The following is a 21,980-nucleotide window of genomic DNA, read 5'->3' on the forward strand; positions in this document are numbered from 1 at the left end:
CTGCCTTTGGCTCAGGTCCTGATCCCAGGGTCCTGGGATTGAGTCCCACATTGGACTCCCTGCATGAAGCCTGCTTCTCCCTCTGCCTGTGTCTCTGCCTCTCTCTCGTGTCTCTCATGAATAAATAAATAAAAATCTTTTTTTTTTTTTTTAAAGACCCAACTATATATTGTCTGCTTGAATCCCACTTAAATATGAAACTCATGAAAAGTAAAAGAAAGCAGAAAGTTGTACGGTGCCAACATCTAATGCTATGTGTATGGCAGAAGTATAAGAAAAGAGTCAGAGACACCTGGGTGGCTCAGTTGGATAAGCGTTGGACTCCTGATTTCAACTCAGGTCATGATCTCAGGGTGATGAGATTGAGTCCCACAGAGGGCTCTGCACTCATTGGGGAGCCTACTTGAGCTTCTCTCTCTCCTCCTCCTTTTGCCCCCGCACACCCCTACTCTCCCTCCCTCTCTCTCTCTCTCTAAAATAAACATATATTTTTTTAAAGAAAGAAATGGAGTCAGATTTACATGCCATTGCTTTTATAATTAGAAAATCCAGAGAATCCAGCATTCACCAAAATTTCTTTTTTTTTTTTTTCATTCACCAAAATTCTGATGTTGAGAGGAAATAGAATAATTGCCAGTTTTAGCATTAATTAAATTTTAGGGATGGTAATTTCATTACTGCACATAAAAAAACAAGCATCAAAATACATTAGATTAATGTTTCAGAGTTATCCACAATTCACATTCAGTAATATCTTAGATCATAATAAAAGAAGAATAAAAGAAGACTAATGTGACAAGCAGAGGAAAAAAATCCTAAATAGGTTGACTACATGATTTCTTCCTCTTTGCTTTTTTAAACGTGGCTTTATGAGTTGTGAGACCCTACCCTTTAGAATTAGTGACTTCATTTGGATATCAAAAGTAAAGTCACTCTATATGATAAGGAATTACAAAGACATTTATTCTGACTCTCAGAGAAGTATAGTTGGAGAACATTCCAACAGCTGACATGATGTTCTTTCTTACGACACCCCTCTGATTATTATTTCAGAGTGCCACCCACAGATTACTCTTCTCTTTGTCTTGTCAAGAAATAATGTTGAAAATATGAAAGGTTGCTAAGTGCTTTTGTGAAAATAACAAGGCAAAATACACTATTTAAAAATTTTTCCATGCCAAAAAACAAAAGAGCACATCATGTCATGTCTCTCCATTTATAATCTTACAATGCACATTGTACTGAAATGTATTTTATTGAAAGGACTCCTTCGTTTAGAGGAAGTAGTGCACATGTTTTCCACCTTGACTTTAATACACACATAATTTCCTTCAAGTGACATTTTAAGGGCTTAGAATATATTTTCTTACATGCCACACTGAATTTTGGAAAACTGTTTAATCAAGCTGTAACTACATTGTGTATAAAAGCTCATTGAGTTTAGAGGAAGGCTAATTACTTTGTAGCTATTTATAAATTTCTCATTGAGATGAGCCTCATATCCTCCATAAGAACATTAAAGAACATTTCAGGTATCTGACATACTTTATGATTTTTTCTGTGCATGTATTGTTAATACAAAAAGATCCAGAAGACACTCCTGAATCCTTGTGCTCTGTAAGTAAATAACTATGATTGCACCAAGAAATTCAGCCTGTCATATATATATATCTTCTGTTATTAAAGTCATCACTATTGCTATATAGCACCTTAATTCTAGCCTGTTATGGATGTTGTTGACCAAGTAGTACTAGGTAAATAGAACTTGGCTTGCAGAAAGTCCGACAATAACCAGAGAAATTTCTCTTTGCTTCCCTCTTCTAGGGAAAACACAAATAAGTACACAAGTTGGAATTCTGCATAGTGCTATTTATTTTAAATGTCCACCAGGAGGCTTCCATAGGCAACTTTGTTTCATTTCATTTCTGGGGTACGTGACCTACATCTACACTATAAACATTCCTAGGGTCTCCAGGGCCAAAACCGTTATATGAAAACGGTGTGTTATTCAGTTGGTGATTTTATGAGAGAGCAGCATCTGTACACTTACAAACACCGACAAAGGTTAAAAGCAAGTAAGAAGGGAGCCGCAAGTCTAGAGCTAATCATGGTTTGCACCAACAGGGAATTGATCATCTCTGCTGAGGTTGTGCTGGAACTAAGTTTGCTGACTCTGTTACTAGAATTCAATGCTACTGCCCTGTCTTCTGCTTGAGGCATGAACACTTTAGTTGTAAGAAGAGTTACTACCTCATATAACTCTTTAGCCTGGCTGTTTGTTTAATCAATACTTTATGACACTGTGCCACTGTCTTTACTTACTAAGACTCCAAGAGGTATCAGTAGGAGAGTGCCCTTTATCATTCCAGACAAGCAAAACCAAAGTCTTGAATATTTAATATTTTATTTGGCTTTGAAAAGTAAACTACCAATACAAGATAAGTCTGGGACATCTTGTAATACCAGAAAGTAAAGAAGTACTCAAAACAAAACAAAACCAAAAGGATGAGGAGGACATGTCATAGAGTCACAGGAGTCAACCTGAAAGAGCTCCGAACTGGCAAAGCTAGAACAATTTAAATGACAAAATAATGTAGTATGAATCATAACCCAAAGTACAAAATAAATATATGTGCCTATACTGATATTAAAATGATTAAGAATAAATAAATGAGGAAGTTACAGAAAAATTCCAAATAATGTATGTAGCTATTTCAGTTTACAGAAGCTACAGCTTTAATCTCTCATATTCCAAAGCTACAGCTTTAATCTCCCATATTCCATGAATCCTCCCAAATCTATAAACTAGTCTGATCATAAGAAAGACATGGGGCAAACCCAAACTGGGGGGGTTTCTGTGAGTTAGCTAGTCAGTATACCTCAAGATTCTCCAGGTCATAAAAAAGAAGAAAGGCTAGGACCTATCACAGACAAGAGGGAATGTGGGAGACATGAAAACTAAATGCATCGTGATGTCCTCAATTGGGCACTGCTGGCATAGAAAGATGGTGTTGATGAAAAAAATGATTTGGAGTTTAATGAATAATAATAATCTGTAGTGGATTGAATGATCACCCACTCAAAAGATATGTCCATGTCCTAATCCTTGGAATCTGTGACTATTACCTGGCAAAGTATCTTTGCAGATATAATTAAGGATCTCCAGATAAGATCATCCTAGATTATATGGATGGCTTAAAATCAATGACAGATTTCTTAAAGACCAGCACAGAGATGAGAAGGTGGCAATATTTCATGGAGGTGGAGACTGGAGCCAGAAATCAAGTAATTCCAGCAACCACCAGAAGCAAAGAATAGAGACAAAGAATAGAATCTCCCTCATGGTCTTCGGAGAGAGAATGTGGCCCTGGGAACACCTTGTTTTGTTCTGTGGTGTCCAGAACCATGATAGAGTAAGTGTTGGTTGTTTTAAGATACATGTTTGTGATAATTTGTTATAGCAGCCTTAGGAAACTAATATATGTACCAATGTCAGTTTCTTGTTTTGAATAATGTACTGTGGTAATGTAAAATGTGAATGATAAGGGAAACTAGATGGGGGGGGGTATATAGGAACTTTCTGTACATCTTTGCCACTTTTCTGTAATTCTAAAATTACTCCAGAATAAAAAGTGTACTTAGAAACCCCCCACAATTCGACTGAAAAAAAAAGGTATAAATTTTACTTTTACCTTGTTATGAGTCAGACTTGATATTTCTTTGAATAATGTGACCACTGTGCCATTAAATATCTTACAAATAAAAACAAACATTTCTAGAAAAGAAATCTTTCAAATGGGAAGTGTTGGTCTGGCAAATGCCAGGTTTGGAATAATACATTTGCCTATTTGGATTTCATTGTGTTTCAGACCTAGGGTAATTTTTCTCTAATTTGTAGTTGATTATGGTGAGTGGTCTTAACTGGTGTTACAAATGATGCTTTAAAAACAAAGCATCAGGGGATCCCTGGGTGGCTCAGCAGTTTAGCGCCTTCCTTCAGCTCAGGGAGTGATCCTGGAGTCCTGGGATCAAGTCCCACATCAGGCTCCCTGCATGGAGCCTGCTTCTCCCTCTGCCTGTGTCTCTGCCTCTCTCTACTCTCTCTTTTCTCTCTCTTTCTCTGTGTGTGTGTGTGTATTTCATGAATAAATAAATAAAATCTTAAAAAAACAAAACAAAAAAAAACTAAGCATCACTTTACCTTCTAGACTATAAATTTACTGTATTCTGTGTTCTTACTCATTGATAGCCAGTTCAGGATTTAACCACTGATTCAAATCAATTAGCTTTCTTGTGTCTTCTTTATTTTTTAAAAATTTTATTTATTTATTCACGAGAGACACACAGAGAGAAGCAGAGACCTAGGCAGAGGGAGAAGCAGGCTCCCTGTGGGAGCCTGATGTGAGATTTGATCCCAGGACCCCAGGATCATGACCTGAGCCAAAGGCAGACACTCAACCACTGAGCCACCCAGGTGTCCCTTGTGTCTTCCTTATTTTAACTTAAAGTGCGTGACTCACATTTGCAAGAAATGCAAAACACATTGTACAAGTTTCTTTAATTTAAAAAAATGTGGAAATTGTCATCATGATGACCTAACACTGCTAAAACCAAAGAACCATTTGGTTATCACCAAACAGCCTGAGGAATGTCGCATAAAATTAACATTTGTCTGTAAGTATATGAATGACTCAGGGCAGAATTTGAGGATTACTATAGTATTTCATAAGGAAGTGATAACTTAAGGTATGGGTAACAGTCCCTAAAGAAAGTCAACCATTCCGTTTCTCTGTGAATGAAACACACAGAGAACTGCAGAGCTAAAAGGGTCAGTTAAATACCTAGAAACCAATACTTAATACTCAGGAAAAAAAGAGAATCCATTTTTTGACAGCACATTTGTAACTATAAAGCCCCACAGATAAACTTGTGGCTATTTTGGAGTTATCATTGGTACTTCATTGATTACTTTGTGAAACTTCTGTGGGCTCATCATGCTCTCAGCTCCACTTACGGCTTCAATCACAGTGAATTGTGAAATTCTGTATAGAGAATGCCCACAACATTTTTTTTGTTTTTAATGAAAAGGATTTGGGTTACTTAATTCATATCCATTAAAAATGGCCAGATAGAGTTATAACAAAATTTGTGTTAAAAAGTTTTGCTTAACAAAATTAAAACATTCAAAACTATAAGTTTTTAGAATAACTAGCTTTTTAATTTAGTAGTTATAAAGCAGTGCTTTTATGGGGGAAAGCCTAATAACACCATGACTCATGCATGAATTAGTTTTTTTTTTTTAAAGTTTTCTTACTTTGGAAAACCTAAACCGAGCCCTTTCAAGGATGAATCTTCCTGATTTATTATTTGTCAGACTACTGATTTTTATTTAATTTAATTTAATTAATTTATTTTTAATTTTTAAGTTATATTTTATTGGAGTTCAAATTGCCAACGTATAGCATAACACCCAGTGCTCATCCCATCAAGTGCCGTCCTCAGTGCCTGTCACCCAGTCACCCCCCCCACCTCCCTTTCCACCACCCCTTGTTCGTTTCCCAGAGTTACGAGTCTTTCATGTTCTGTCTCCCTTTCTAATATTTCCCACTCATTTTCTCTCCTTTTCCCTTTATTCCCTTTCACTATTTTTTTATATTCCCCAAATGAATGAGACCATATAATGTTTGTCCTTCTCTGATTGACTTATTTCACTCAGCATAATACCCTCCAGTTCCATCCATGTCGAAGCAAGTGGTGGGTATTTGTCATTTCCAATGGCTGAGGAATATTCCATTGTATACATAGACCACAGCTTCTTTATCCACTCATCTTTCGATGGACACCGAGGCTCCTTCCACAGTTTGGCCATTGTGGACATTGCTGCTATAAACATCGGGGTGCAGGTGTCTCGGCGTTTCACTGCATCTGTATCTTTGGGGTAAATCCCTAACAGTGCAATTGCTGGGTCGTAGGGCAGGTCTATTTTTAACTCTTTGAGGAACCTCCACACAGTTTTCCAGAGTAGATGCACCAGTTCACTTTCCCACCAACAGTGTAAGAGGGTTCCCTTTTCTCCGCATCCTCTCCAACATTTGTTGTTTCCTGCCTTGTTAATTTTCCCCATTCTCACTGGTGTGAGGTGGGATCTCATTGTGGTTTTGATTTGTATTTCCCTGATGGCAAGTGATGCAGAGCATTTTCTCATATGCATGTTGGCCGTGTCTATGTCTATCCTCTGTGAGATTTCTCTTCATGTCTTTTGCCCATTTCATGATTGGATTGTTTGTGTCTTTGCTGTTGAGTTTAATAAGTTCTTTATAGATTTTGGAAACTAGCCCTTTATCTGATTCGTCATTTGCAAATATCTTTTCCCATTCTGTAGGTTGTCTTTTAGTTTTGTTGACTGTTTCTTTTGCTGTGCAGAAGCTTCTTATCTTGATAAAGTCCAATAGTTCACTTTTGCTTTTGTTTCTCTTGCCTTCATGGATATATCTTGCAAGAAGTTACTGTGGCCAAGTTCAAAAAGGGTGTTGCCTGTCACATTAAGATCTTTCATCCATTTTGAGTTTATCTTTGTGTATGGTGTAAGAGAACGGTCTAGTTTCATTCTTCTGCATGTGGATGTCCAATTTTCCCAGCACCATTTATTGAAGAGACCATCTTTTTTCTAGTGGATAGTCTTTCCTCCTTTTTAGAATATTAGTTGACCATAAAGTTGAGAGTCCTTCTGGATTCTCTATTCTGTTCCATTGATCTATGTGTCTGTTTTTTGTGCCAGTACCACACTGTCTTGATGACCACAGCTTTGTAGTACAACCTGAAATCTGGCATTGTGATGCCCCCAGATATGGTTTTCTTTTTCAATATTCCCCTGGCTATTCGGGGTCTTTTCTGATTCCACACAAATCTTAAGATAATTTGTTCCAACTCTCTGAAGAAAGTCCATGGTATTTTGATAGGGATTGCATTAAATGTGTAAATTGCCCTGGGTAACATTGACATTTTCACAATATTAATTCTTCCAATCCATGAGCATGGAATACTTTTCCATCTCTTTGTGTCTTCCTCAATTTCTTTCAGAAGTGTTCTGTAGTTTTTAGGGTATAGATCCTTTACCTCTTTGGTTAGGTTTATTTCTAGGTAGGTATCTTATGCTTTTGGGTACAATTGTAAATGGGATTGACTCCTTAATTTCTCTTTCTTCAGTCTCATTGTTAGTGTATAGAAATGCCACTGACTTCTGGTCATTGATTTTGTATTCTGTCACACTGCCAAATTGCTGTATGAGTTCTAGCAATCTTAGAGTGGAGTCTTTTGGGTTTTCTATGTACAGTATCATGTTATCTGCAAAGAGGGAGAGTTTGATGACTTTTTTGCCAATTTGAATTCCTTTTATTTCTTTTTGTTGCCTGATTGCTGAGGCTAGGACTTCTAGTAGTATGCTGAATAGCAGTGGTGAGAGTGGACATCCCTGTCTCATTCCTGATCTTAGGGGAAAGGCTCCCAGTTTTTCCCCATTGAGAATGATATTGGCTGTGGGCTTTTTGTAGATGGCTTTTAAGATGCTGAGGAATGTTCCCTCCATCCCTACACTCTGAAGAGTTTTGATCAGGAATGGATGCTATATTTTGTCAAATGCTTTCTCTGCATCTAATGAGAGGATCATATGGTTCTTTTTTCTCTTGCTGATATGATCACATTGATTGCTTTACGAGTGTTGAACCAGCCTTGCATCTGATTACTGATTTTAAATCTATAGACTGTCTGGTTTTTATGTAGGTATATTTGGCCTAAATACTCTTATTTCCAAATAGAAGCCCTTAATTATGCTTTAAGGCAGCTGAAGCCTCTCATTGATAAAAACAAAAACAAAGCAAAACAAAAAACCATTATAAAGTGATCTAGTCTGATAGAACAAAAGAATAAGCCACGTCTATTATTTTAGTAGCCAACCTTTGAAATGTATATAGTATACCCTTGGCCAAGAAAAAAGTTCTTCCATGAAATATTATGAAACTAAATAAAACGTATTGGTGATATGTCTCTTCTAATGTTCACACACATAGGGCCTACTTACTGCTGATCAGTGACATTTATTGAGTTCTCACTACTCTGTGAGTTCTTCTACTGAGACCTACCTGAGAGTAGCCTAAAGAGAGAGTATAGGGATCCCTGGGTGGCGCAGCGGTTTGGCGCCTGCCTTTTGCCCAGGGCGTGATCCTGGAGACCCGGGATCCAATCCCACATTGGGCTCCCGGTGCATGGAGCCTGCTTCTCCCTCTGCCTGTGTCTCTGCCTCTCTCTCTTTCTCTCTCTGTGACTATCATAAATAAATAAAAATTAAAAAAAAAAGAGAGTATATCACAGTTTAACTGTCAAGGTGTCTAAATTACCTTCCCTCCCTTCCCATCCCCTCCTGTCCCCTCCTCTCTCCTTCCCTTCCCTACTTATTATTTATATTTTTGCTAGAGGTATCATTATATATGTAATGCTCATTATGTTGTCTTCATAATATTTCCAGAAATTGAGACCTGGCTTTCTCAGCTTTAGTGCTAATGATGTTCTGGGCCAGATAATTTTTTGTTATTGGAGAATGTTTTATGCATTGTAGGATGAGGTTGTGTGATGGTTAATTTTACATGTCAACTCATCTGGGTCATGGCACCCATATATTTATTCAAATGTTATTCTAGATATTTTTATGAATGTGCCTTTCTGTATGAGAATAACATTTGAATTGGTGGACTTTGAGTAAAACACATTGCTCTTTATAATGTGGTTAGTCTCATCCAATCAAGTGGAGGCCTCAACAGAATGAAGGCTGATCTCTTCCAGACAAGAAATAATTTGGACTCAAACTGTAACTTTTCCCTGAGTCTCCAATCTGCCAGCCTACCTGATTATATATTGGATCCAAGCTTCCAAAAATTGTGAGGCCATTCTCTTAAATAAATCTTACTTTCTCTGTCTCTCTCTGTCTCTCTGTCTCTGTCTCTCTATCTCTGTCTCTTGCTCTCTCTCAATACACACACACACACACACACACACACACACACACACACACACACATATATGTATCATTCCATATATCTCCCAACAAACAGATGCCCAGGGCCAGATGTCTTCATAGACAAATTTTACCAAACATTTAAAGAGCAGTTAAAACCTTTTCTTCTCAAACTATTCCAAAAAATAGAAAAAGAAAGAGAACTTCCATTTTCATTCCAGGAGATCAGCATTACCCTGATAACAGTACCAGATAAAGGCTCCACAAAAAAAGAGAACTATAGGCTAGTATCTCTGATAAATTTAGATGCAAAAGTCCTCAACAAAATACTGGTAAATCAAATCCAACAAAACATTAAAAAAAATCATTCACCACAATCAAGAGGGATTTATAATTGGGTTGCAGGGGTGATTCAATATTCACAAATCAATCAACATGATACATCACATTAATAAAATAAAAGATATTCCTTCTGCAACAGGCATGGACTACTCTTGCTCTCTTCCTTTCCTTTCTGCTGACATCATAGTTCCATGTTCCCTGCAACAATGCCAGTTGAACCCACTGAAACTATGCCTGCTATAAAGTGGTAGTTACCATAGCCTCACACTGAGACAGGGTCTGGAATAGAATCCAACATTGATGAATCAGTACCAGAGCCTGAGAAACAAGATTCCACACTTGGCAACCACACAAGCCCAGCTGGCAGCAGCCGCTGAAATTAATAAAGAACCAGTCAGTAAAGCAAAACAGAGTAAAAAGAAAGTATGGAAGCCTATGTCCAAATGGGTCTGCAAGGGTTACAGGGGTTACTAAGATCACTATTTGGAAATCTAAGAATATCCTCTTTATCATCATAAAACCAGATGTCTGCAAAAGCCCAGCTTCAGATTCCTACATAATTTTGGGGGAAGCAAAGATGGAGGATTTATCTCAGCTGGCACATATGGCAGCTGCTGAGAAATTCAAAGTTCAAGGTGAAGCTGTCTCAAATATTCAAAAAATACACAGACTCCAACTGTGCAGGAGGAGAGTGAAAGGAAGAGGTTGAAGAAGCACATGTAAAGTATAAGGACATAGAATTGGTCATGTCACAAGCAAATGTGTCAAGAGTAAAGGTAGCCAAGTCCTGAAGAAAAATAGGAATGACATTTTAAATGTTATTATAGAATTAACAATGTAACCATCTGAAAACAAGGACCAATTTTTGGTGTTTCAAAACTGCAGCTTGGTTTGAAATTTATACTGTTTCTACCATTAATAAAGTTATGGCTTCTTGTAGGACTTGTAGGATGAATAATCAATCAATTGATCAATAGAGAGATACATTAGAGGACAAGAACCATATGATCATTTCAATAGATGCAGAAAAAGCATTTGACAAAATATAGCATCCTTTCATGATAAAAGTCCTCAATACAGTAGGTTTAGAGGGATATTCTCAACATAATAAAGGCCATATATGAAAACCCCACAGCTATTATCATCCTTATCGAGGGAAAACTTGGAGCTTTTCCTTTCTGGTCAGAAATGAGATAAGGATATCCATTCTAACCACTTTTATTCAGCATAGTATGAGAAGTCCTAGTCATAATAATAAAACAAAAGAAATAAAAGGAATCCAGATTGGCAAAGAAGAAGTAAAACTTTCACTATTTGCAGATGGTATAATACTGTATATAGAAAACCAGAAAACTCCACAAAAAAAACTGCTAGAACTGATTTACAAATTCAGTAAAGTCACAGAATACAAAATCAATATACAGAAATCTGTTGCAATTCTATACACCAATAAAGTTACAGCAGAAAGAGAAATTAAGAAAATAATCCCATTTGCAATTGTACCAAAAACAATAAGTTACCCAGGAATAAACCTAACCAAAGAAGTGAAAAATGGAAAAATATAAACACTGATGAAAAAAATTGAAGATGACACAAAGAAATGGAAAGATAGTCCATGCTCATGGACTAGAAGAACAAATCTTGTTAGAATGTCTATACGACCCAAAGCAATCTGCACATTTAATGTAACCCCTATCAAAATACCACGAGCATTTTCCCAGAACTAGAGCAAATATTCCTACAATGTGTATGGAACCACAAAAGACACTGAAGAGCAAAGCAACCTTGAAAAACAAAGCAAAATGGGGATCAGAATTCTGGACTTCTAGTTATATTGCAAAACTGTAGTCATCAAAACAGTATGGTACTGTCAGGAAAACAGACACATTGGATCAGTGGAACAGAGTAGAAAACCCAGAAATGAACCTACAAGTGTATGGTCAACTAATCTTCAACAAAACAGGAAAGACTGTCTCTTGGGAAAAAGACTGGTTCTTTAACAAATGGTGTTGGGAAAACTGGACAGCTACATCAAATGAATGAAACTGGACTACTTTCTTATGCCATACACAAAAATAAGTTCAAAATGGAGTAAAGACCTAAATGTGAGTCCTGAAACCATAAAAATCCTAGAAAAGAACATAGGAAGTAGCTTTTTGGACATTAGCCATACAACTTCTTTCTAGCTATGTCTCCTGAGATAAGGGAAACAAAACCAAAAATAAACTATTGAGATTACATCAAAATAAAAAGCCTCTGCACAGCAAAGGAAATAATCAACAAAACTAAAACCATTCTACAGGAGAGGAGAAGATATTGCAAATGACATATCCAATAATGAGTTATTATCCAAAATATATAAAGAACTTATAAAATTCAACACCCCAAAACCAAATCATCCAATTAAAAATCAGCAGAAGATATGAATAGACATTTTTCCAAAGAAAACATACAGATGGGCACCAGACACATGAAAAAATGTTCACCATCACTTATCATCAAGGAAATGGAAATAAAAAATACAATGAGATATCACTTCATACCAGTCAGAACAGCTAAAATTAACACAGGAAATGATAGGTGTTGACCAGGATGTACAGAAAGGGAACCCTTTTGTACTGTTGATTGGAATGCAAACTGATACAGCCACTATGGAAAACAGTATGGATGTTCTTCAAAAAGTTAAAAAATAAAATTACCTACAACCCAGCAATCACACTACTAGGAATTTCTCAAAGAATACAAAATTAACTCAAAGCAATACATGCACCCCAATGTTTATAGAAGCATTGTCTACAATACCCAAACTATAAAAACAATTCTGTGTCCATTGATCAATGAATGGATAAGGATGATGTGATATTGTGTGTATACACACACACACACAATGGAATATTATTCAGCCATAAAAATGAAATCTTGCCTTTGCGATGACATAGATGGAGCTAGAGAGTATTAGGGTAAGTAAAATATGTCGGAGAAAGACCAATACTATATGATCTCACTTACATGTGGAACTTAAGCAATAAAACAAATAAGCAAAGGGAAAGAGAGAGAAAGAGACAGAGAGAGAGAGAGAGTTAGAGAAGCAGACTCTGAACTACAAAGAACAAACTAATGGCTACCAGAGGGGAGTGGGGTAGGGGGTGGGTGAAACAGGTGATAGGATTAAAGGATGCACTTGTGATGAGCACCGAATGCCATATGAAATGTTGAATCACAAAATTGTACACCTGAAACTAATATAACACTGCATGTTAACTAACTGGAATTTAAATAAAAATTAAAAAAAAATAATTGGGGGCTGTTGGAGTGGAGTGAATATATTTTGCTTGTGAGTAGGATACCAATTCTAGGGTACCTAGGGGCTGAGTGTTATGAACTGAATTGTTTTCCCTCTAAACCCATATGTTGAAGCCCAGCCCCTCAGTATTGTGACTGTATCTGGTGATAGAGCCTTTAAATAGTTAACTAAGTTACAATAAGTTCATTTGGGTGGGCCTTAATCATTCTGATCCATATCCTAGGTCAGAATAAGGACACCCAGAAAGACATTGGGGATCACACAGAGAAAAGGCCAAGTGAATACACAGCAAGAGGCCACCATCTGTACACCAAGGGAAAAGGCCTCAGGAGGACCCAAACCTTGGGAGGCATCTGGATCTTGGACATCCAGCCTCCAGAGCTGTGATAAATTAAGTTTGTGCTCTTTAGGTGCTCTTTATTTGGGGAGTCCTAGCAAACCAATACAGATAGCATCTTTGTCATCTGCCCACTATATTCCAATAGCATCTCTCCCCTCACCTCATCTTTACTACCCTAGTTGTGACCAAAAAAATGTCTGCAGATATTGTCAAATATTTTTTGAGGGACAAAAGTGTCCCAGGTTGAGAACTACAACTCTAACCATAAAAAATAAGGAGAAATGATAGTACAGATTACTCCTCTTTGTATCCTGTGATTTGGACATCGTCCTCTCCATGTATCTTTCAAACTCACTGCCGGCCCTTTCAAGTAGTTAAATGTAGGTACTTCCTAAGGTTCTTTGTGCTGCCTTCTTTTCTCTTTTTCTATATTTTCCCTTAATATTCTTATCCTTTTTAAAAGTGCTACTTCTAAGTGAATAGCTAGAGCTCACATCTGATATCTCTTGTCTTGGTATCTTTCTTGATTCCCAAATGTGAATTTCCACCCAACGATTTTCCAAACCATTCTTGAAATTTTCACCTGAAAGTTTTACATCTATTGCAAACTTAACATATCTAAGCTGAATATGTGGTTTCCCCAAAACTGTCTCTTCTGTATTCCCTATTCAGTTATACAGTTCACTTTAGTTCAATTCAAAAGCTATTTTTTTGCATACCTCAAGATTTTATGGTTTGTTACAGAAGAAAATCATTTAAATCGATTTAATGTAATGTAATAGGCACAATGTTAAAAAAATATGCAGAAACCTCTATGGGAATTCAGAGAAGGAGCGTCCTATCTCTTCTGGGATATCAAAAAAAGCTTCCTGGACAATGTGAGAAATGAGCTATGTCAGAAAGGAGAAGCCCAAGTTAGGTGAGGAAGAGGAGATACCAAGATATTTTAGGCACATAAAGTAGTATATGTAATAATAATAGTGGAGAGGATAACAGAAAATATCCAATTTGCTTTTTATTCAGTGAAGTCAAGCAAAGGTGTACATGTCCTGTATGTAAATACTTGTGTGCATCTATATATTTTCTAAGAAATTTCGAAGTGTTAATTTATTAGTTCAAAAACTATAGAAAATTTATGAGGTGTCTGGCTGACTCAGTCAGTAAAGCATGGAGCTCTTAATCTCAGGGTTGTGAGTTCAAGCCCCAAGTTGGGCATGGAGCCTACTTAAAACTTAAAAAAAATACTAAAAAAAAAAAAAAAAAAAAAAAAAAAGAAAAAGAAAGAAAGAAAGAAAAAAACTACGGATGGTTTGTAGGCCAAATTTTCTTCCATAATAATTTTCCTTTCCCGTATTGATGACCAAGAATGCCAATGTCCCATACCCACACTAACACGAATATTACTAATTTCTTCCATTAGTCGTAAACTTGTTTTTTAAGCTCAAAAGATACTGATATTATTTTTAATGAAATTGTTCTTTTTTTAAAAAAAACATTTATTCATGAGAGACACAGAGAGAGAGGCAGAGATAGAGGCAGAGGGAGAAGCAGGCTCCCTGCAGGGAGTGTGATAGGGGACTCGATCTGAGGACCCTGAGATCAGGCCCTGAACCAAAGGCAGACGCAATCACTGAGCCATCCAGGCATTCCTAATGAAATTGTTCTGGTCAAAATCACAAAAAACTCTCATTGATAAGTCCAGAGATAAATTCTCTAAGCCAGGTACAATTTGTGGCTATGCCCAGAAGAACATCATCTATGTCGTGTTCTATATTGTGTACACAATGGAGAGGCCCCTATGGTCTTCTAAATACCTGCTGGCTATATGCTGTTGTGAATACCTAAGGCATCAATCACATTTGCTTGCAATTTTGGCCAATCTTCAGAATTAGCAAGGATTCTGAGTGGTGTACTTCCTGACAGTACCAGAGGCAATAGTTATTCCAATCCCACTTGCTGAGGATGGTAGGTATGTTTTAAAGGTTCAGTACAGAGTTCCCAAAATGCCAAGCTTTCCCATTAGGGCAGGAGAAAGATTATTTTCTAACTTGTTTTATTTTTAATGTTTGTACTATATCTAGCAGAGATTGATTGTACATAGCTGGCATTTTTGTTTGTTTACCAGCCCAGACACCCATTTTACTAAATTTTTATATCTGTCTGGTCATTTCATTCAGATCCTAGGGGCAGAGTTGAATGCTTTTCTTTGTATTTCCATATAGCAAAGAAATTGCCATGTACTTTTAAATTCTGATCATCTGTAGTGTTTAAATACCCAAACATGTCTCTTATCCCTCTTGGTTCTGGCTCCAGCTTTTTCATATCTTCTCAGATTCCAGAAAGGCACTATATCCAACTTTAGCCCATCTAACCTAAGACTTGTGCTGACTCTTCCCTTAATGAATTTTTCAAATATATTCTTAAAAATGAACAGTGTTTCCATTTAGTGTCTAGTACTTTGGTAAGACATTATATTAATTCTCTAATTCCGATAGAAAGTCTGCAGGGTAGGTATTATTTCCATATTTTGTCAGTGGGGTGATTGAGATCCAAGAAGCTGAAACAACATATCCAAATGATAGCAATTATATGCCAAATCGGATTTTTAGGTCAGTCAAATCAGCATTTCCTCTTCTTGATGATCCAGGCTTTCTTTTTTTTTTTTAACTTTTTTTTTTTAAGATTTTATTTATTTATTCATAGGGACAGAGAGAGGGAGAGAGGCAGAGACACAGGCAGAGGGAGAAGCAGGCTCCACTCAGGGAGCCTGATGTGGGACTCGATCCAGGGTCTCCAGGATCACGCCCTGGGCTGCAGGCGGCGCTAAACCGCTGCGCCACTGGGGCTGCCCTGATCCAGGTTTTCTTGAGGTGATAGATCTTCAAGTCACTTAAAGCTTGGAAAACAAATTTTTAAAAACACGTAAGGTACTTCAGAATTTGGGCTATCAGTTGAATATGAAATATTTCATTATTGAGTGCAGATAAATTCTTTTTCTTAGTTCTTATTATGCTTTTGACTGTTGATTTATCTGTAAGAGGCAATTTAGCAAAATATTAAGATGTCTGTGACATTGCCCAGGTATCTATTGTTCTGTTGTACCTCATGTTCGTTTGAAAAAGAAAGAAATTTGTCCAACTGTTTTAGCTTGAAGATAGCCATGCCAGAAACTGGAATTTCTACTTCCGAAAAAACTTCAGAACTACCATATCAGAAAAAGTAACCTGATAAATTAAGTGGAATTGGAAAGAGAAGACAATGAGAATAACAGTTAGAGCCACAAATTTCAATATAGCTTTCTTTGTTCTCTAAGGACTATGGCAAGGGGATAACCCCAGAGTCATGATCTGTACATGATAGGGGCTTGCCTAGACCAGAATTATTGGTTCTTTCCTTGGGTCTGCCTTTTTATTCTCAGATCTTACGTCATCAGTTGGGAAAAATTTTCACTAGTAATACTTGGACATAAGGCAATTTTATAAGCATCAAACTCTACTAGTTATTTCAACCAAGCTCAGTTCCAAGAAGACTTATTATTCATATGAGGGGAGAAAGCAGGGTCCCCCCACCTTGCCAGAATTTTGGAAGGATCATTTTTCTGCAACCCAAGGGAGAATTGATTAATTGTTGTTGCTGATTTTTTAAAAAGATTTTATTTATTTATTCATGAGAAACACAAAGAAAGAGGTAGAGACATAGGCAGAGGGAGAAACAGTCTCCATACAGGGAGCCCGATGTGAGACTCAATCCTGGAACCCTAGGATCACGCCCTGGGCCGAAGGCAGGCGCTAAACCGCTGAGCCACCCAGGCATCCCTTGTTGTTGCTTTTAATAACTTGGGCATTGCCTTAGAAAATTGGAGGCAGAGACCCATTATTTCCCATTTCTTCCTTCTGCAGAATAAAATGTAGCTCAAGATTAAATTTTCTGGGATGTATATGTGGGATGGGAGGGAGCTAGAGTTGGACACCTGAGGAATTTTTGTCTCATCATTTTAGTCCTAGTGGTAATTCGATATTTCTTCATAGGTGTATCTGATGCACAGAAACTTATATTAACAAGAAAACATAATGTAAAGCAAGCATTTGCATAAAATCCATCTTCATTTTTTTTATTAATGTGCATTTCAGTTGTTTTTAAGAATAGAAGTTGGCTCATAAAGGAAAGTACAAAAAAAAGAGAGGGTCAATTCTTGAGTCGTGAATAGTGACAAGTGAAATTATATGGAGAAAGGAAATCAATCCCACCAAATGAAAAAGGGCAAAGGAGGAGTTGAAATAAATGAATCATTACACACAAGAATCCAATTTCTCCACATTTGTGAGCTGGAATCTGAAAAAGGCCTCGATGCACTATCAGTAATGAAATATTATCAATAGATTTCTAACCAACTTCAGAGACAATGACTTGTAACTGCTCAGAGTTTGCGCTTTGCTTTGCTTTGCTGGAAGAGAGGGTATGAAACATTCTAAGGAAAAGTCTCTCTTCGTGATTTTTTTTCTTCCCATTTATGCACTTGAAACTTAGTAGATTTCAGAAGGGTTTGTAAATTTTATTTGTATATATCAAACATCTATGCAAAGTAGTAGCACAACTCTGATTTGAATTAAAAGATTGCATTTGAGTCAGAGCATCGCTTCTGATGATCTATAATACCCTTGGGAGATGTATTCATCTTCTCAGTGATCCTTTCCTCTTCTAGATATTGAAGCTGTAGATCAGCTTTCATGTTTGTTCCAACTAAAATTCCATGAGGCAGAAAATGATAGTTAATTTCTCTACTGACTATATGGGAGAATATTGCCATTTCCTTAAAGAATGTGGTATCTTAAACTGTTACCTATTAGAAATCTGAGGGAAAATTAAATAGAGGAAGATCCAGAAGTTGGCAACTGGGATAAAATTTACCCCAGCTTTTTGAAATCTACACTGAATTCAAAGATTTGTCTTTTGTAATATAACTTACCCTATTTGTATTAATCAGGGTTCTCAGTATGCATGCACACACATAAATAATAATACTAGGGCAAGGGATTTATTAGAAATATTGGCTCATAAGATTATGGAGGCTGACAAGTCCCACGATCTGAAGGATGAGTCAGCAACCTGGAGACAGAGGAAAGCCAATGGTGTAACTATATAGTCTGAAGGTTTGCAGACCAGAGACCCAGGAAGACCTGATGTTTTTATTAGAGGTGGTAGTGAAGAAAAGCTGATGCCCTAGTTTGAAGGCCATCAGGCAAAATAATTTACTCTTACTCTGGGAAGGGTCAGCTCTTTTATTTTATTGAGGCCTTTAACTGATTACAGGAGTCTCGCCCACATTATGGAGAACGATCTGCTTTCCTCAGTCTACCAATTCAGATGTCAATCTCATCCCAAAGCATCCCACAGAAACACCCCAGAATGATGTTTGGCCAAATATCTGGGCACCCCATGGCCCAGTTAAGTTGACACAAAAAATATATTATCATATTATCCATAGAGTAAGAGCTGTTGTTCTGTGTTCTCATTTTATTTTGTAGTGTATGTGGTTTAAATTTGGCAGAAAGGTTAGTGTGCTATTTCTTAGATTCCTCTGGAATTCAGAATTGGCACTTTACCATCAGAAATGCCTAATGCCATTATGCATTTGTGTTTGTGGTTAAGTTAGTTAATGAGATCCTATTTTCTTGGAAGGGCTCATATTCCTTAGAGGAATGAAGTATGCTGTCTGAGAAATTATTTGCTTACCCTAGTATTGCACCTATTATTAAAATCATGATATAGAATGAACTGTAGACGTTAAATAGTATGGTCATGTGTATACAACAGCAAATATTTCAGTTAGGAATAAAATGGTACATGAGGAATGGGAAGCTCTTTATTATAGATCTTTAAGTGAGAATTTAAATTCAGAATGAAAAAGTAAAGGAAAGCAGTATCAAAATGAAGACATTAAGAGAGAAAGGAGATCCGAAAAGAATTTTTAAAAAGAGGAGGTGGGCACCTGGATGGCTCAGTGGTTGAATGTTTGTCTTTGGCCCAGGGCGTGATCCCAGGGTTCTGGGATCGAGTGCCACATCGGGCTCCCTGCATGGAGCCTGCTTCTCCCTCTGCCTGTGTCTCTGCCTCTCTCTCTGTGTCTCCCATGAATAAATAAATAAAATATATATTTTTTTTAAAGAGGAGGGAACTAAAAGATTAGGGCCTACTTGTTTGTATAAAATGTTCCTGACATTTCTCTTTAGAGCAGGGTTTTATTGCTCTGCACTGAGGAACAGGAGATGGTTCGCAGTGGGCAGGCATAGCACTCTGGTCACCTGGAGCCTGACTAAGGGTTAGAGATGTTTTTTTCTGAATGATCTTTCCTTTATCTCAGCCTCTTCTACACTGTTATCTTCCTATGTACCCTGTCCTTGCATATTTCATTCAGTTGCCTTCCATATTCCATTTAGGGGCTAGGTCATTTTTTAAAAACCAGATTATAATGGTAAGAAGAGGGAATAAGACTGCTTCTAAGTGAAAAAATTGAATATTCCCTTTCCCCAGACACACTTCCCAAGGATAAAGGATTAAATTCTATCTCACGTTTCTTAAAAAAAAAAAAAAAGAAAAGAAAAGAAAAGATGATAAAAGAGTACTTTTAAAAACTTAATTCAAGGAAGCATGGTCTCTGAATCTCAATAAATCCCACAGACTACATTAGGATTCTGGAACCTTCTGGTTAACAGACATCCTTTGCTAATATAAGAAAACATGCCTTATACTTACGGGATTTATGTACATATAAAGCAATATTTATTTATGTATAAATCTATATTTCCTCATGCAATACAACAATTCATATTTTCATAAGGTTTGGGTGTTTTTGTTCTTTTTTTGTGCTCTCACTTTTCCTGCATCTGACACAAGACCTAGACTTACTATTGACACACCTGGAAAAATCCTGGGAAAGAAGGGGAGGGAAAGTACAAGATTTAGTACTTATTAGTGATACTCTGAGGGTAATCGTGAATCTGCCTAGGTGTCCCCCACCAGCCCTTCCTGAGCACTGGAATGCAGGAGGTAAACTTTTCTTAAAATTCTACTGTACCCAGGAGCAGAGACCTTAAAATAATATTGGTTATATCCTAGTGAAGATTATGATGATCCAGAGCAAGGAACTAGATCTAAAGGAAGATTGGGTGGTCACTAAAGTAAATTCCACTGATGTCTTGATTTTATCTGTTTGTATTCAGCAAATATTTATTGATAGTTTATTGTATGTTTCAGGAACGGTTCTAGCTAGTGAACAAGAGAGCTCTGCTTTTATGGACTAATATTTGTTCTTGGTAGTAGGGAGACAGTAAAAATTAAAATATATATGAAAATAATAAATACATAGATTTTATATGTTTATGATCATTGCACCTATTATTAAAATCATTAAATAGTATGGTCATTCCATACAACAGCAAATATTTCAGCTAGGAATAAAATGGTACATGCGGGGATCCCTGGGTGGCGCAGCGGTTTGGCGCCTGCCTTTGGCCCAGGGCGCGATCCTGGAGACCCGGGATCGAATCCCACGTCGGGCTCCCGGTGCATGGAGCCTGCTTCTCCCTCTGCCTGTGTCTCTGCCTCTCTCTCTCTCTGTGACTATCATGAATAAATAAATAAAATCTTTAAAAAAAAAAATGGTACATGCGGAATGGGAAGCTCTTTGTTATAGATCTTTAAGTGAGAATTTCAATTCAGAATGAAAAAGTAAAGGAAAGGGGATCCCTGGGCGGCGCAGGGGCTTGGCGCCTGCCTTTGGCCCAGGGCACGATCCTGGAGACCAGGAATCGAATCCCACGTGGGGCTCCCGGTGCATGGAGCCTGCTTCTCCCTCTGCCTGTGTCTCTGCCTCTCTCTCTCTCTCTCTCTCTCTCTCTGTGACTATCATAAATAAATAAAAATTAAAAAAAAAGTAAAGGAAAGCAGTATCAAAATTGAGACATTAAGAGAGCATATATATTCTTTTTTTTTTAATTTTTATTTATTTATGATAGTCACACAGAGAAAGAGAGAGAGAGAGAGGCAGAGACACAGGCAGAGGGAGAAGCAGGCTCCATGCACCGGGAGCCCGACGTGGGAGTCGATCCTGGGTCTCCAGGATCACGCCCCGGGCCAAAGGCAGGCGCCAAACCGCTGCGCCACCCAGGGATCCCCATATATATTCTAATATATTCTCTCTCTCTCTGAAATACATAAATAAACCTTTAAAAATTAAAAAGTATATAACATGGATTTGATACGCATTATATATTGTGAAAGGATTGTCCCACTATCTAGTTCACTAACATATCCATCACCTCACAGATTACTGCATAATTTATTTATTTATCCATCCATCCATCCATCCATCCATCCATCCATCCATCCATCCATTTATTTATTAGTGAGATCCTTTAAATTCTACTCTCAGCAAATTTCAATTATGCAGTACAATGTTATTAGCCATAGTCACCATGTTATTCATTAGATCCTCAGATCTTACTCATTGTTCATCTCATAATTGAAAGTTTGTACCTTTTTTACCAGTCCCCTTATTCTGAAGCCCCTAGCAACTGTTTTTCTGCTGTCTATTTCTAGGAGTTTCACCTTTATTTTGAACTTAAAAAAAAGTTCTGCATATAAGTAATACCATACAATATTTGCCTATCTCTGTCTGGCTTATTTCAGTCAGCATAAATGCCCTGGAGTTTCATCCATGTTGTCACAGAGTTTTTTTTTTTTCTTTTTTCCTTTTTAAGGCTGGATAATATTCCTATATATATCACCTATAATTTGACTTTGACAAAGTCATATATCATATGATGTAGAGATAGAGATATATCATATAGATATAGAGATATATACACATGTACTTATGTGTATCTATCATCTATCTTTATATGTGTGCATTTTATTTATCCATCCTTTGGCTATATATCAAGAAATGGGATTATTGGATCATCTTGTAGTTCTAGTTTTAATTTCTT

General features: G+C 37.1%; 1 long non-coding RNA gene and 1 pseudogene across 2 annotated transcripts in view; both read left to right on the plus strand.

Annotated features, from left to right (window-relative positions):
- Positions 1-21,980, plus strand: part of LOC111090178 — a 139,221-nt gene that overhangs the window by 107,190 nt on the left and 10,051 nt on the right. The window lies entirely within an intron of this gene.
- LOC100683625 lies at positions 9,556-10,190 on the plus strand (annotated as a pseudogene).

This window comes from Canis lupus, chromosome 16, assembly GCF_011100685.1.
Source record: "Canis lupus familiaris isolate Mischka breed German Shepherd chromosome 16, alternate assembly UU_Cfam_GSD_1.0, whole genome shotgun sequence".
Lineage (NCBI taxonomy): Eukaryota > Metazoa > Chordata > Mammalia > Carnivora > Canidae > Canis > Canis lupus.